This window comes from Sus scrofa, chromosome 3 (assembly GCF_000003025.6).
Source record: "Sus scrofa isolate TJ Tabasco breed Duroc chromosome 3, Sscrofa11.1, whole genome shotgun sequence".
NCBI classification, from domain to species: Eukaryota; Metazoa; Chordata; class Mammalia; order Artiodactyla; family Suidae; genus Sus; species Sus scrofa.
The window spans coordinates 12052008-12067623 of NC_010445.4; the positions used below are offsets into that span (position 1 = coordinate 12052008).

The 15616-nt window shown below is 46.3% G+C and overlaps 1 long non-coding RNA gene across 2 annotated transcripts in view; it reads left to right on the forward strand.

The window, feature by feature from the left end:
* LOC102168016 overlaps positions 1-15616 on the forward strand; it is a 166852-nt gene that overhangs the window by 11959 nt on the left and 139277 nt on the right. Inside the window, exon 4 of one of the 2 annotated variants that reach the window (XR_002342331.1) lies at positions 8246-9886. The exons of the other annotated variant lie outside the window; for it this stretch is intronic. This is a non-coding gene — a long non-coding RNA (uncharacterized LOC102168016). Of the gene's footprint in view, positions 1-8245; positions 9887-15616 lie in introns of those variants that run through there. 2 annotated transcript variants of the gene reach the window in all.

Below are 15616 nucleotides of genomic sequence, written 5' to 3' on the forward strand. Positions count from 1 at the left end.
TAGGCCGGTGGCTATGGTTACGATTCAACCCCTAGCCTGGGAACCTCCATGTGCCACGGGAGTGGCCCAAGAAATAGCAAAAAGACAAAAAAAAATAAAAAATAATAAAAAATAATAAAATTCATGTTCATAAGTATATAAGGAATCTATAATGGCCTATTAAAAATGATCATTGTCTGTTTTTGCCATCAAGGCTATATTGGCTTCATAAAATGAAATAGGTGGCTTGCATTCTTTTTCTGACTTTGAAACATTTTTATAAAAAGTATCTATTTTCTAGTCCTCAGAATTTTCAGAAAATTTGCCTCTAAACTTATCTGAGCTTGGGATGGTGGAGGTCCACTTCCGGATTGTTTAAACTTACTTACTAATGTAGTTACTGTTTGAGTGAATAGCTTCCTTTTCATTATTTACTTTGCATATCTGGTCGTCTCCACCCCCCCCACACTCCTTCTTCTTGCATAGGCTAATTAGTGGTATCCTTATTTCAGTATCCCACCCCACCCAAAGAGCCAGCTTTTGGTTTTGTATTTGGATAGGATATAAATTTGACTGCTACAACAGAAACATAAGATTATTAAGGACTTAAGGCATGCATTGTTACCTTTTATGTTCTGAATTGTGTTCCCCAGCCCTCACTCCCTGCAAATTCACCTGCCTAAGCCCTTTGAATGTGACTGTATTTGCATATAGCTCCTTTAAAGAGGTGATTAAGTTAAAATGAGGCGCCATTCTGGTGGATGGGCCCTAATCCTATCTGACCGATGTCCTCATAAGAAGAGGAAATTGGACACAGGGAGACACTAGACATGAGTCCGCCCAGAGAAAAGTCTATGTGAAGATATAGAGAGAAGGGGGGCCATCTGTAAGCCAGAACTATGGGATAATAGGTTTCCATTGTTCAAGCCACCCAGACTGTAACTATTTTAGTATGGCGGCCGGAGCAAACTAACACACTATCTCACATGAAGTCCCAACTTTTATGGAAGTCATTGAAGGTCCAGGTTCTTTGTAGCTTGTTCCTCCACCGTCCTCAACACACCCTGCCTTCATGCCTGCATCCCAACCATCTGGAAGAGAGAGAGGGGAAGGGAGTGCACACCACTTCATTCTAGAGATATGACCTGGTACTTGCACCCACTTCCATGTTTTACATCTGGCTGCAAAGGTTACTAGGTGCCTGTGCAGCTCCTAAAGATTCTGTTACATTGTAGGAAAACGAGAATGGAAAGTGGGGAGCAGAGGAAATCTCTGCTACAAGGTTTTTTTTTTTTTTTTTTTTTAATTCCTTACTATTTCTTCTTTGTTTCCTAGCTCATTATTTCTGACCTATTTTTGTTGTTTTCTTCTTTGTATTTTCTTTATGTTTGCTCTGGTATCCTTTTTTTTTTTTTATAGTTCCTTTATTTGATCACATAACATTTATTTTAATCTTGATTTTTAAATTCATGAATATAAAGCTAAACATTTACCTCTAAAAACTATTTTAGTTGCATTATACAAGTGCTACTGTAACTGTGACTTTGTTACAAAACATTTATACTTTTAAGGACAGTTTCCTCTTTTATCCAGGAGGTATTTAGGATGAAGTTTTAGATTTCCAAAGTTTTAAAAAAAATCCTTAATTCTTGAATCCCATTTAAATTAAGTTGTGGTTGGAGAATGTGGTCTAGATGATAAACATCTTTTAAAAAAATTTGTCAGTGCTCTCTTTATGACTTAATAAATGATTAATATTATTCATTTTTAATGTGTGTGAAAATTATGAATATTTTCAATTTATTCGCTTCTCAATATGTTAGGTGATACAGTATTCCTTTCTTTCCTTCTACATCATACATATAATTAAATTTATTTGTATTGTTCAAATAACATATATTGTGAATAATAATATCTTTGGACTTATTATACCACCTTTTATATTTTTTTAATAATTTTATTGACATACAGTTGATTTGCCATGTTGTATGTATATTTTTTTCTTAATTTATCTTTTGTTTCCTTTCTGTCTTCTGTGGGCTACATATGTATACATTCATACATATGCACATGCATATTTTGAAGTATAAAACTATAAAACTGTGGGCTGTGGTGTGGGTCCCAGATGCAGCTTGGACCTGGTGTTGCTATGGTTGTGGTGTAGGCTGGCAGCTATAGCTCCAATTAGACTCCTAGGCTGGGAACCTCCATACGCCACAGATGTGGCCCTAAAAAGCAAAAAAAAAAAAAAAAAAAAAAAAAAAAATGGTGTTTGAGTTGCGATACAAAAGGTGGAAGAATGTCACCTAGGAACAGAGCAAGGACAAGTAGGGGCGATTCCTCCAGGCAGAGGGAGCAGGGTTTGTAAAGGTCCCAGGATGAGAAGGTACGTGACACAAAGAGCAAGAGAGCGTTGGAAATCGGAAGCCACCAAAAGCCTTTAAGCCAAGACTTGATCCACTGGCAGATCTTTCTGGCTGTCTTATGGAGCAGAGGACAGGAGAAGGGCAAAGGCAGGAGTGGGGAGACCAGCCTAGAGGCTACTGAAGTCTGGGTGAAAGTGTGGTGGTCGCTGGGACCAGCAGGTGGCAGTGGGGATGGAGAGAGAGGATGAATGACAAGATATTTAGGACACAAGCTGGGCAGTGATGGATTGCACAGGATTAGGCTGGTGGTGATGAGGGAATCCAGGGCCCAGCTGCCACTAGGAGGGCATGGAGGTTTGGGTACAATCGTTGTCTTGCTTATCCTTGTCCTGGTGAGACCTTCCTGCACAGAATAAATCTGCTCTCTGTCTGAGCCATTTTAGACTGGCTTCCAGGGGTGGGGTCTTGTGTGGGTCGGAGGTCCTATGGGCCTCAAGAACCCTATCTCCACCCAGCACTAGCCTCTCCTTTGACCCACTGGGTGTGTTGAAGGATCCTTCTGGGCTTCCGCCTCAGCCAAGATGAACACCGTGCTTATCCCTCTATTCCAAGCCCTGGTTCAGCCCCCGGCCTGGCCAGGCCCCTTTGCCAGGGCTGGACCCTGATTACACATCTTCAGGTCCTGCTCTAGTCTGGACAGGCTACCCGGAATAGAATCCTACACCAGCATCAGTTTGAGCAGCTTCTCTCTCTGGAGACTGTGCTGCTGGGCCACACATTCCAGTGACTAGCCTGGCTCCCCCACTCCTGGACCACCTCCACCCAGGCTATACAGTGAGGTGGCTGCAAGTAGCCCCACTGGTTCTCAGCTTTTTCCCTCCTCATTTGCTTAGTTTGAGTTCCTTCAGAAGCAGGCCCTGAGACAAGGACTCAAGTGCAGGTTGTCCAGGAACCCAAGCAGGGTGAGGAGAAGCGAGATGGGGAAGGGAAGGCGGCCTGCACAGGGATGCTGTCAAGCCGGCCCCCAAAGAGGCAGCTGAGCCGAATCCAGTGGGCACCTCCAGGGTGCAGGGTAGATGCAGGGCCTCGGAACTGTGCCACCTGTGGGGAGAGGTTGCTCCATGTGTGTACGTACCAACTCCCATGGGTCACTGGTGAAGGGCAGCCCCTGGGACATTTCATTCCCCATCATGTGCCCCTGCCGTCCCCTGGCAGAGCAGACTCAGAGGCTGGGCCAAGTTTTAGCAAAGAGCTGTAGATGCTGGATCCTGGCCCTGGGATGGGGAAGCTGGGGCACCCTCTCAGCCTAACCCAATAGCTGGAGCTCCCGTTCCACTAACTGCAAAGCAGAGGCAATGCTACTTGCCTGTCACCTTGCTGTGGGTACACTGTGACTTAACACAGGGAAAGGACCCAACAATGCTGGGCACAGAGCAGCCTGAGAAGGCTGAGGAGGGCGAGTAGCTCTCTGCGCTGTGCAAATGTGCCCTAGATACGTGGGCAGCAGACCCAAAGCTCTGAGACAGACGGTAATCTCTTTTGCTCTGCCCCCACCTCCATCTCTGGCCACTGGTTCCTGCTGATGTGACATTCTTGTTCTAAAAACAGACATATAGCACCTCAAGCAGATTTGCAGTCCCTTGACAGCAGTCTTGTCTGGCACAATAAAGAGCCTCTGCCTTTCTGCTTGGCTTCCCAGAGCCTGGGAGAAGGGTGAGGACCAGTCCAAGGGAGCTTCTCAAGAATGGCATGGCCCCCGACCCCACTCCCCACCCCTGTGGAAGGGGGAGGTGCCAGGAGTCCGAGCTCTGTGTGGCGTGGAGCTCCTGCAATGGACTGCTGATATTGCTGAAGGCTGACACCCATGATGCCTCCTCGGTGGTTGTTTTGTGCTTTGCTCTTCCAGCCCCTGGGCTGCTTTGGGTGACAACTCAGAGCATACCCTCGAGGTCAGAGCAAGGTGGCTCTACCATCAGATAGAGGCCCTTGGCTTCAGAGATACTGAGGCTCATGGAATCCAGGCCCACTGCCTGCTCTGCTTCCAGGAGGCTGCCTGCCCCAGGCACTTTACAAACCAACCGTGAAGTGTGGCAGCAGGAACAGCCCAGGCATTGCTGCCTTGGCCCTCAAGGGTGCCCTGTCACTCTGACTATTCTGTTATGTTTATCCAGGGCCACCGAGGCCTCCTCACTGGGGGTGGGTGTGCTGGGCCCAGTCCTGGTCAGGGCAGAGCAAGGATCAGCAACCTCGGCTTCTCCAGCAGGAGGGCTGGCGTTGGTCTCATGGCCTCTAATGCCTGGTACCCAGTGAGTAGGTGAGCCCTGGGCACTGGTGGGCCCACTGTGTGAGGCCCCACTTCCCTTGCCATGTACCCCACTGACAGGTGCAACCCCTGCTTTGGTTTCCCATATGATGCTCTAGGGCCCCACCGGGCTGTTGTTCCTCCCAGAGGTCAGCTGCCTTGGCTGGACCCCTGATGCCCCACTCCAACTCCTGCCAGCCCTTGAATGGGGACTAGCCCCTTGCCCTTGGTCATCTACTAGGAGACTCAGTTTCCTTATCATTGATGGGGTGTTAGCAGGTGCCCTGCGGAGTTGTTGCAAAGGACAGTGAAAATATTTCTAATGCATCCAACCCCATCCCTGGCAGAGGGCAAGTGCTCTGTGAGAGGTGGCCGTGATCATTCCTGGTATTGGTAACAGCCTTATCCATCACTCTGCCTCCCAGCTCACGCTGAGAGCTTCTGCTGCTGTGAGCCCCACATCCCGACCCCAGAGGACAGTGTTGCCTGGAAGAACTTTCTGCAGTCATGGAAATGCTCGAGGTCTGAGCTGCCCAATATGCTGGCTGCTTGAGTGCATGTGGCCAGGCCCTCTTGGATGGTGGCCAGTTAAAATTTTTTTTAATTAAATGTAAATTAATTTAAATATAAATAGCTCCATGTGACTAGCAGCTCCTGAATGAGAGGAACACTGGCCTGGTTCATTCATCAGACAAATATTTATTGAGAGCCAACTCACTGCCTGTGGAGGTGCTGGGATTTCAACAGTGGACAAGACAGCCAAAGGCCCTGCTGTCATGGTGACTGAAAAAGCGAGATAAATAAGGCAATTCAGACAGTGACAAGGGATATAGAAAACCCCAGAGCGCCCTCAAGTGCTAAAGCAGAGTGTATTTGCTGTCTTAAAAACACACACACACACACAACAAACATTTTTTCCTTTATTGGATGAAAGGATTCCCTTTTCTTTATTTAAAATATTTTCCAATATTTCAAAAATTCCTGATCCAGGTAGAGAAATTCCATTCTATCATTTAAGTAGGTTTTGTTACATTGTTCTATCTTTTGATGGACTAGTCTTGTGTTATTATTATTTTGTTTCATGAGAAAGCTTTATTTAAGCTTTAAATAATACATAATTTTAGTTACTTCAGATATTCCAAGGCAAAGCAAAGGATGAACAACTCCCCAATTTATTATGTGAAGTCGTAGTGACTTAAATAGCAAAATTTATATTATCAAGAAAGAAAAATATATACCCATTCCACATATTCATACAGATGCAAAATTTCCAAACAGTAACAAATACAATTTAGCAATGTGTCAACAATAATTCACTATTAGCAGATAGGGTTTATTATATAAGAATGCAGATATGGTTAATTAATCATATTTTTTTTTTTTTTTTTTTTTTTTTTTTTTTTTTTTTTTTTTTTTTTTTTGTTTTTTTGCGTATAGGTTCATATGAATCGGCTGTAGAGTGCAGGTCAGAAGATAGGTTCTATACATCAAGATTAATAGAAATAATATTTTAGTATCAACTGGAGAATTAATATTTTATATCAACAGATTATTAGAGAAAATATTTTCAGTCCTGGAAAGACATTTCATATAATCCATGTTTATTACATTTTATACATCAAAAGCCTTTGCCTTTGTATTAGTCTGTTCAGGCTGCTGTAACAAAGCCATAGACGGGGAGCTTAACAACAAAAAATGTATTCCCTCACAGTTCTGGAGGCTGGAAGTCCAAAATCAAGGTGTTGGCAGGGTTGGTTTCTCCAGAGGCCTCTCTCTTTGGCTTGTAGATGGTCATCACCCCCCTGTGCCCTCACATGGTCTCTTCTGTGTGTGCATCTGTGTCTTAATTTCCTCTTCTTTCAAGGGCACCAATCCTACTAGGCTCAGGCCCACCCTAAGGGCTCATTTAACTTAGTCATCCTTTAAAGGCTGTCTCCAAATACAATACACGTTACTGAGGGTTAGGTCTTCAATGTGTGAATTTGGGGGCGGGGGGGGGGGTGGCGATATGACCAAGCCCATAACAGTCCACAACTAACTGGTGTTAAAACACATCTCCAAAAACATCAAGTGGAGAGTTCCTGTTGTGACTCAGAGTTAAGGCTAAGAACCTGACTAGTGTCCATGAAGACGCCCATTCGATCCTTGGCCTCGCTCAATGGGTTCAGGATCCGGTGTTGCCACAACCTGCAGTGTAGCTTGGATCTGGCGTGGCTATGGCTGTGACATAGGCCAATGGCTGCAGCTCCAGTTCGACCCCTAGCCTGGGAACTTCCATATGCCACAGGTGCAGCCCTAAAAAGAAAAAAAGTCAAGTGGCATTGAACTTCAGCTTCTTAACTGTATAGCTTGCAAAGCTTATGCCCTTGGTAGCACCTTCCTTAAAATGTTTCGTGTATGCACAACGGCATGTAGCAGCCCAAGCAGGGCCGTCACCTCAACTAGGTCATGGGAATGACGTCCATTTGGCTTTGCTTTGTGCTTGATAGTTGGCACCTAAATAAAGGAAAGAAAGTACTCTCTACCCAAATTCTTTTTTTTTTTTTTTTTTTTTTGGTCTTTTTGCCATTTCTTGGGCCGCTCCCACGGCATATGGAGGTTCCCAGGATAGGGGTCGAATCGGAGCTGTAGCTGCCAGCCTACGCCAGAGCCACAGCAACGCAGGATCCGAGCCGCGTCTGCAACCTACACCACAGCTCACGGCAACGCCGGATCCTTAACCCACTGAGAAAGGGCAGGGACCGAACCCGCAACCTCATGGTTCCTAGTCGGATTCGTTAACCACTGCGCCGCAACCTCATGGTTCCTAGTCGGATTCGTTAACCACTGCGCCACGACGGGAACTCCATCTCTACCCAAATTCTTTCACCAACACTGACTCCTTGCTCTTGAGAGCCTCTTTATCTCCCCAGACATGGTTTATAGAGGAAGACCTGCCAACAAACACCCTGATTATCCCTGGGCGTTAGCGTACTGAAGACCCATCTAGTGGCAGTGCATCTGCGCATCTCTGTGGATATAATGGTCCTTAAAAGAAAAAAAAAAGCAGTTCGAGATAAAAATTAAATATAAAAACCAAGGACTCTGCTGTAGAGCACAGGGAACTCTATCTAGTCACTGGTGATGGAACATGATGGAGGATAATATGAGAAAAAGAATGTAGAGGTATATCTGTGTGAGTGGGTCACTTTGCTGTACAGCAGAAATGGACAGAATGATGTAAATCCAACTATAATAGAAAAAAAAAATAAAAACCTAAAAAAAATCAGCAAAATAGAAGAAAAAATCAAGCCTCAATGTTGAGCAATGTGGTGTCCCCAGAGGTGTATTGATGACATAATTGTTGGTGAATTACACTCTCTGAGAGGCGGTATTGGTCAATCCATATGGCCCCGCAATGTGCGCAGGGCAGAACTGGGCTAGATTTAGAGACACTAAGTTTGACAATATATTTATTAAGTGAATCAGAGAGAGAAGGTCTGAAGTAGAATATGTTCTGAGAGAGAGGCGTGGAAATCTTTGTGTACACGTTGGGTTTATTGTAACAAGGCAACGTGCACAGTTTAAACAGAATATCTTTTTTTTTTTCCCTTTCCAGTGAAACAAAAAGAAAAACAACAAACTTTTTATAATGGAAAAATGTTAAGCATTTACAAAAGTGGAGCAAATAGTACAACGAACCCCCACAGCCCATCATCCAGCTGAAGTCCTGATCACCGTATTGCCAATCCTGCTTCATCTCTTCTCCCCATCCCCTCTTCTCCTTGGCTGGAATATTTTAAAACCCATCGTAGACATGTCATAAAAAGAAAATTTAAAAATAAAACAGAACAAAAATTACAATGCAGGATGTCATTTCCAAATAAGATCTTTTACGTTCTGCTGATTCTCTGTCAAGTGGCAGGGCTCCAGTCATCATTAGGAGAGGATTTTATTTTTAAAGCGACAGTTTCAACAGCGAGAACATCCGTTCAGCGTCACCCACGAAGAAGCTATGTTGTCAACATGCCCACTTAACCCTCCCAAACATCTCAAACCACCTTTTGCTGATTTTTCTTGCATCTTGCTTTTCTTATTTTGCACAGAAAGAGTAGAGCTCTAAGTGCTGGTATTTGTTCCGTGTTCATATTCCCATGGATGTAGTTGCAGGGAAAGAAAGAAGAATGCTGGGGCTCTGCCTGCCTCCCCGCAGGTACCTGGAGGCCTCCAGGGCCACAGGAGTGCACGTTATCTTTTTCTCCCATTGAGCACTGGGGTGTATGCATTCTGTAAGGGTTTTGCTGAGAAAGGAAGGGATAAAAAGAGAGTTGGAACATAAAATGACTTCCCACCTCCCTGCCCCAAAGAAATAGTGTATCAAGGTGTAAGGAGGTCAGAAGAGAGAATTCAGGAGTGCCAGGGGATGAATAAGAGAAAAGAGCAGATCATCCGCTTGCTGTTAGGGCCCGGAGGAAATGAGAAAGGCTAGTCGGAAAAGAAAGGTTGGACTCCAGCGGCGTCGTATCTGTCCTCTCTCTTCTCCCTATCCTCACATCATTTTCATCTTCTTTACCTTCCTCTCCATCTCCTTCTCCTTCCATGTCCTCCAAGTTGCCGTGGCCAACGCTCCCTCCTCTCCATGCCTCCCAGGCCGCCGTAACTTCCCTTCTCTCTTGGTTCTCATTATTACAGCTGCATAACAAATTACCCCTAAATGGAGCAGCTTAAAATAACTATTTTATTTTGCTTGCTATTTTGTAGGTCAGGAATTGGGAAAATGCTAGGCTGGGCAGTTCTTGCTTGGGGTCTCCTGCTTGGTTAAGGTCACTGCTAGCTTGGAGCACAGGCATCCAAAGGTGCAACTTTGCTGGCCATCCAAGATGGCACACGCATGTGGCCTCCAGTTGATGCTCACTGGCTGTTGGCTGCTCCAGGTGGCCTCTCCAGTGTGGCAGCCTCTGGGTGGTTGATGTCTTACATAGCAGCTAGCTTCCTCCAGGGTGAGCATCCCAAGAAAGCCTGATGGAGGCTGTATGGCTCTTTCTGACTAAACCTGGAGAGTTATAGTCACTTCCACCAATTGTGTTGGTAGAAGCACTCACAAACCCTATGAGATTCAAGGGGCGGGGACCTGGACAACCCCTGCCCCTCTGCCCCCTGCCTTTGACAGGGGAGTGGCAAGGCCACATGGGGGAAGGGCATATGGAATGGGAAGATCACTGTGGCTGTCTTTGGAAATGCCACATCTCCCGTATCAATTCTGCAGATACCATCTTTTTTTTTTTTTTTTTTTTTTTTAGGGCTGCTCCTACGGCATATGGATGTTCGCAGGCTGGGGGTCGAATCGGAGCTGCAGCAGCCAGCCCACACCACAGCCACAGCAACATGGGATCTGAGCCTCATCTGCGACCTACACCACAACTCACGGCAATGCTGGATCCTTAACACAGTGAGCAAGGCCAGGGATCGAACCCACTTTCTCATGGACACTAGTTGGGTTTGTAACCTGCTGAGCCACAGTGGGAACTCCAGGTTCTGCTTTTAAAGCTTCCTGACTAGCATGTTTGTTCACTCTGTTTTTTTCTGCTCTGGCTTCATCAATACGCTCAATTATTCCTTATTTTTCTTTTCTTCTCTGAGCAGCAGGTTTTCTTCCTGCATCAGAGTTGGGGCTGATCTGTTACTGGTGACATGGTTGACTTAAATTTGAGGGCCGTGCTATAAGGAGAATTCATAGAACCTGTGCTAAGGAGATGCCCACATTTCAAGGGGATGGAGCCTGGGACTCCCTGGGGGGTGGGTAATATCTTGTGTAAAAGACATTCGAACAAGTTCCTGGAGCAACTTCCAAGCCTGGCCCCCTTCCCCAGCCTCATCTGTTCCCCAACTTGAGCTTAGTAATTTTGGGAACAGAAACGAGGCTGATGTGTCTCAATCATAGTAGGTGGTAAGCGCCTCCCTGGTGGTCATGGGTAGGGGTGGAGAGGGAGTCGGGGCCCAGAGGCCCAGGGTCGAATATTTGGATTTTATTGCAAGTAAAATGGTCTTGAAGCAAGAGAGTGAAGCTCATCTGATGCACATTTTCAGAAAGGTCCATCTCACTGGAACTAAGTATTGACAACATGGAGCCAAGGAATCTCTCCTCTGTGTTGGTAGGAATGGAAGGGGTACAAACTCTAGGGAGACCAGCACTAGAGCTGGCCCTGCACACACCCAGCAACTCTGCTCCTGGTGCGTGTTGTAGAGAGACGCGTGTGTGCATCACAGGGATGCTCGTAGTGGTCCCCAAAAGGACTCAAGTGTCCATCAGCGGGAGGACAGGCAAATGCATTGTGCTGTATTCTTCCCATGGAACGAAAAAAAAACCCAAACCACTGCTACATGCAGCAATATGTATGAATCCTACAAACATGATGATGAGGCAAAGAAATACGACACAAAAGAGTGTGTACGATGGGATTTTATGCACCTAAGTCTGACATGATGTTATTCAGGAATGCATACACTTTTCTTGTAGGAATGGGACTGAGGACTTCCAGGCTCCTGGCATACTGGATGGGGACTGGACACCTTCATGTCATGTCCTTGTGTTGTCTCCCCCACGCAGGCTCATGGCTGGCCTGGGTGACCAGTAGAATACTATAAAAGTGACCCTGGTGTAATTTCTGAGTCTAGGTCAATTAAAAAACCTTGGTTATTTTCATGTTGGATATTTGCTCTGGGTGAAGCCAGTTCCTGTGTTGTGAAGACATGCAAACTGTCCTGTGACCATGTCCATGGTGGAAGGATCCAAGGCCTTTTGCCAAAGCCTGGCACCAACTTGCCAGGCCGGTCCTTTGGCCCTACTCAAGCTTTCAGATGATGACAGGCCCAGCTGACAACTTGATTGCCCCTTCATACCAGAAACTCCCACCAGCACCTTTTTCAAATTCTTTTTTTTTTTTTGGTCTTTTTAGGGCTGCACCTGCAGTGTATGGAGGTTCCCAGGCTAGGGGTCGAATTGGAGCTATAGCCACTGCCTACACCACAGCCACAGCCACATGGGATCTGAGCTTCGTCTGTGACCTACACCACAGCTCACGGCAACGCCAGATCCTTAACCCACTGAGCAAGGCCAGGGATCGAACCTCCGTCCTCATGGATGCTAGTTGGGTTCGTTAACTGCGGAGCCACGATGGGAACTCCTCAAATTCTTTTAAAAAAATTGGAAATACTTTAAAAACATTTTAATGCAATTTCAGGGTTGCTTTCCGTACATAATTATTGCAAAATATTGGCTGTATTCCGATGTTGCATAATACCTCCTTGAGCCTATCTTATGCCCTATACTTTGTGCCTCCCACTCCCCCATCCTTATATTTCCTTCTCTCTCCCCACTGGTAACTGCTGGTTTGTGATCTGCTTCTATTTTTTTTTTTTTTGTTATATTCACTAGTTTGTTGTATTTTTACGTTTCTGCATAAAAGTGCACTTTCAGATTCTTGTCCTTTAGGACCTGAGAGAGAATCAATGTTGATTGTTGGTTAAGCCACCAAGTTTTGGGGGTACTTTGTTACGCAGTAGTGATTAAGTGGTACAGACTAATACAAACTTATTACTCAGGATAGGCGTGCACTGCACACCACCTCTAACAGATGCTTCTCCTGCCTCTGCTTAAATGCTTGGGGAAACACTAAGATTGCTGCTCTCATGGGCAACTCCTGTAATTTCCAGACAGGAATTTGGAAATATTGATCACTGATCTCTTTTATGGATGGGCTTGAGAACGTCTTAGTGTCTAGCCACCGAAGGTCAGTTCAAGCTACCCGAGCCAGGGTTTGCCTGATGTTCCTGAGATGTTTCTAACAGTGGGAGGAGTAAACTTTTGGGTAGTCGGAGAAGGTCTTTCAGGCTTTGAAGATACTCCTTTATCATGCCAAAAAACACAGGCCACAGAGCATCAAACTGGCATCAATCTATAAAATATGCAGCGGAGTTCCTGTCGTGGCACAGTGGTTAACAAATCCGACTAGGAACCATGAGGTTGCAGGTTCGATGCCTGGCCTTGCTCAGTGGGTTAAGGATCTGGTGTTGCCGTGAGCTGTGGTGTAGGTTGCAGACGCGGCTGGGATCTCGCATTACTGTGGCTCTGGTGTAGGCTGGCGGCTACAGCTCTGATTAGACCCCTAACCTGGGAACCTCCATATGCCATGGGTGTGGCCCTAGAAAAGACAAAAAGACAAAAAAAAAAAAAAAAAAAAGATGCAGGGAAATGGCCCAGTGAAAGGCAAGCACCCGACTGCGAGGATGCAAGTTTCCTGCCGCTACCTGTTCAAGTGCACTTCGACCATCCCTGAGAGGGGTTCAATGGGAGGAATTCAGACACTGATTGATTTTGAAGGTGGTTGGAAATTCAATTCTACCGTGGCTCTTAACAGAGCTGACTGTAAAATAAGTTTCTGTAAATCAAATCGTACCTTCGTGTTTCATACTAACGTTGTTCTAAAATAAGATTTAGGGTACCAGAAAAGAAGCTGGCCAAAAGACCAAGTGGAAATGCTTGGGAGCAGACCCAAGGCCCGTGCCCGGATGTGTATTTAAGGCATGTTTAGATCTTTGTCGCACCTCTCTGACTCCCTACATCCCTTCTCCTCTTGCCTCCCTCTTTTCCCGTCGTTCCTCCGCACGCCTGGATCTTGGGAATCCACTCCTTGGGGATGATGTCACGCCTCGACCCGATACCTGGATCCGGACTGGCAAACAGTAGCCCGTGGGCCAAGCCCCGGCCTCTGCCTGTTTTTGTAAATAAAACAGTGTCGGGACACAGCCATGCTCACTTGCTTGTGTGTTGTCTGTGTCTGCCTTTGCATGTCAGTAGCAGAGGTGAGCAGTTGTGACAGAGACCATATGGCCATAAAACTCCAAATATTTACTTACTTATTGTCTTTTTACAGCGGTGGCACTTGCGGCACATGGAGGTACCCAGGCTAGGGAATTGTAGTCAGAGGGGTGACTGTGGTGGGGGTGACTGTGATGGGGGGTGACCGTGGTGGGGAGCCCAATCAAGTTGGAGTCAGAGAAGCCTTCGCTGATGCAGATGCCTTAGAGCAGAGACCTGGCCTGTAGGAAGCAGCCGGGGAGAGGTCGCATAAAGGCTTTGAGGCCGAAAAGAGCTACAAGATTTCAGAGCCTTAAAAGGTGCCCCCCACCCCTCCCGGGGCACCTGGGTTCCTGCTTGGGGGTTAGCAGTGGCATAGAGGGGTGGGCGCCGAGTGTGTCCTTCACACTCAGTGTTTCATTTAATCCTTGCACAGCTCGGGGAGGGGGGCATCGTTGCCCCCATTTTAAAGATGTGCAAATGGAGGCAAGAGAAGTAAAAGGACTTGCTTAAGACCACACAGTGTTTTTAAAGTGTCTACATCAGACTCTACACAGAAACCCCCCCCAATTCCCACGCTCTCTGACTTTTAATACAGTCCAGTGAATTATCTCTTGCTGACTTTTTAATTTTTAGAGGCAAAATATCACACAGCCTGGATGCAATGGTGTTTTCAGATTTTTGCTAATGTCCTTGTGTTAGAATCCAGTCAGCACTGCCCCCAGTCTGTCCCCAGGTTGGCTTGGGAGGTGAGGGGGGGGCCACAGTAGATTCTACCTGACCTGTCTGGGCTCCGGTCTGATTGTGTCTCTGCATTTGACTCAGATTTGCTCGGGCTCCCTGGGCTCAGGCAGCTCCTCAGAGGCCAGGCCTACACCCAGACGCTGACCAGATGATTGAGAGGTGGCATGAGAGGGGCTCAGCTACCCAGATGGGGACAGAGAGGGTCTGTGGGAGATGGAGGCAGAGGAGGGACTTTCTCGCTGCCTAGGGCCAGGCGCCAGTGCACAGGAGGGCAGTGGCCTTGGTGGGCAGGGTTCTGTGGCCCCACATCACTGGCCAGACCTCCTGAGTCTGCAGCCTCCACTGCAGGTGCCAGATGGGTCATGGGGAGACTCCTTGGGATGGGCTGGGGACCCGGGAGGCAGAGATGGTCCCCAGAACCCACCTTTGAGCTAGAACATGATAGAACCAACAGAGAGGCCTCTCCCCCCTGCAGCTTCATTAAAGCTTAATTGGCAAATAAAATCTTAAGATATTTAAAGTATACATTGTAGTGATTTGATATAAATACTGCATTGTGAAAGGATTCCCACCATCCATTAATTAACACACCTATTATCTCATATTTATCTTTTTTTTTTTTTTTTTGGTGAGAACATTGAAGTTCTGTTCTCTTAGTGAATTTTAAGTATCAGCAGTAATCACCATATTATACATTAGATCCGCAGACCTTATTCATCTTATGGGTGAAAATTTGTACCCTTTTACCAACCTCTCCCTATTTCCCACACCTCTCTTCCCCTGGCAACCACTTTTCTACTCTCTGTATCTATGCGTTTGACTTTTTATTTTTCAAGATTTTCTTTTTTAGCTGTAAGTGGTACTTTGTAGTATTTGTCTCTGTTGACATTTCACTCAGCACAGTCCCCTCAGGTTCCATCCATGTGGTCACGGTGGCAGGGTTTCCTTCTGTTTCATGGCTGAATGATATTCCATCATATGTATATTCCAGATCTTCTTCTTCTTCTTCTTCTTTTTTTTGGCTTTTTTAGGGCTGCACCCGTGGCATATGGAGGTTCCCAGGCTAGGGGTCGAATTGAAGCCGTTGCTGCCGGCCTACACCTCAGCTGCATCTGCAACCTACACCACAGCTCACGGCAACGCTGGATACTTAACCCACTGAGCAAGGCCAGGGATCGAACCCGCAACCTCATGGTTCCCAGTCAGACTGGTTTCTGCTGTGCCACGACGGGAACGCCACCATATGTTCTTTATCCGTGTATCCGCCGTGGGCACTTAGGTCGTTTCCACGTCTTGGCCATGGTGAATAATGCCGCCATGAACACGGCAGGGCAGATATTTCTTTGGTGTCCTGTTTTCACTCCCTGTGGATAAATACCCAGAAGTGGA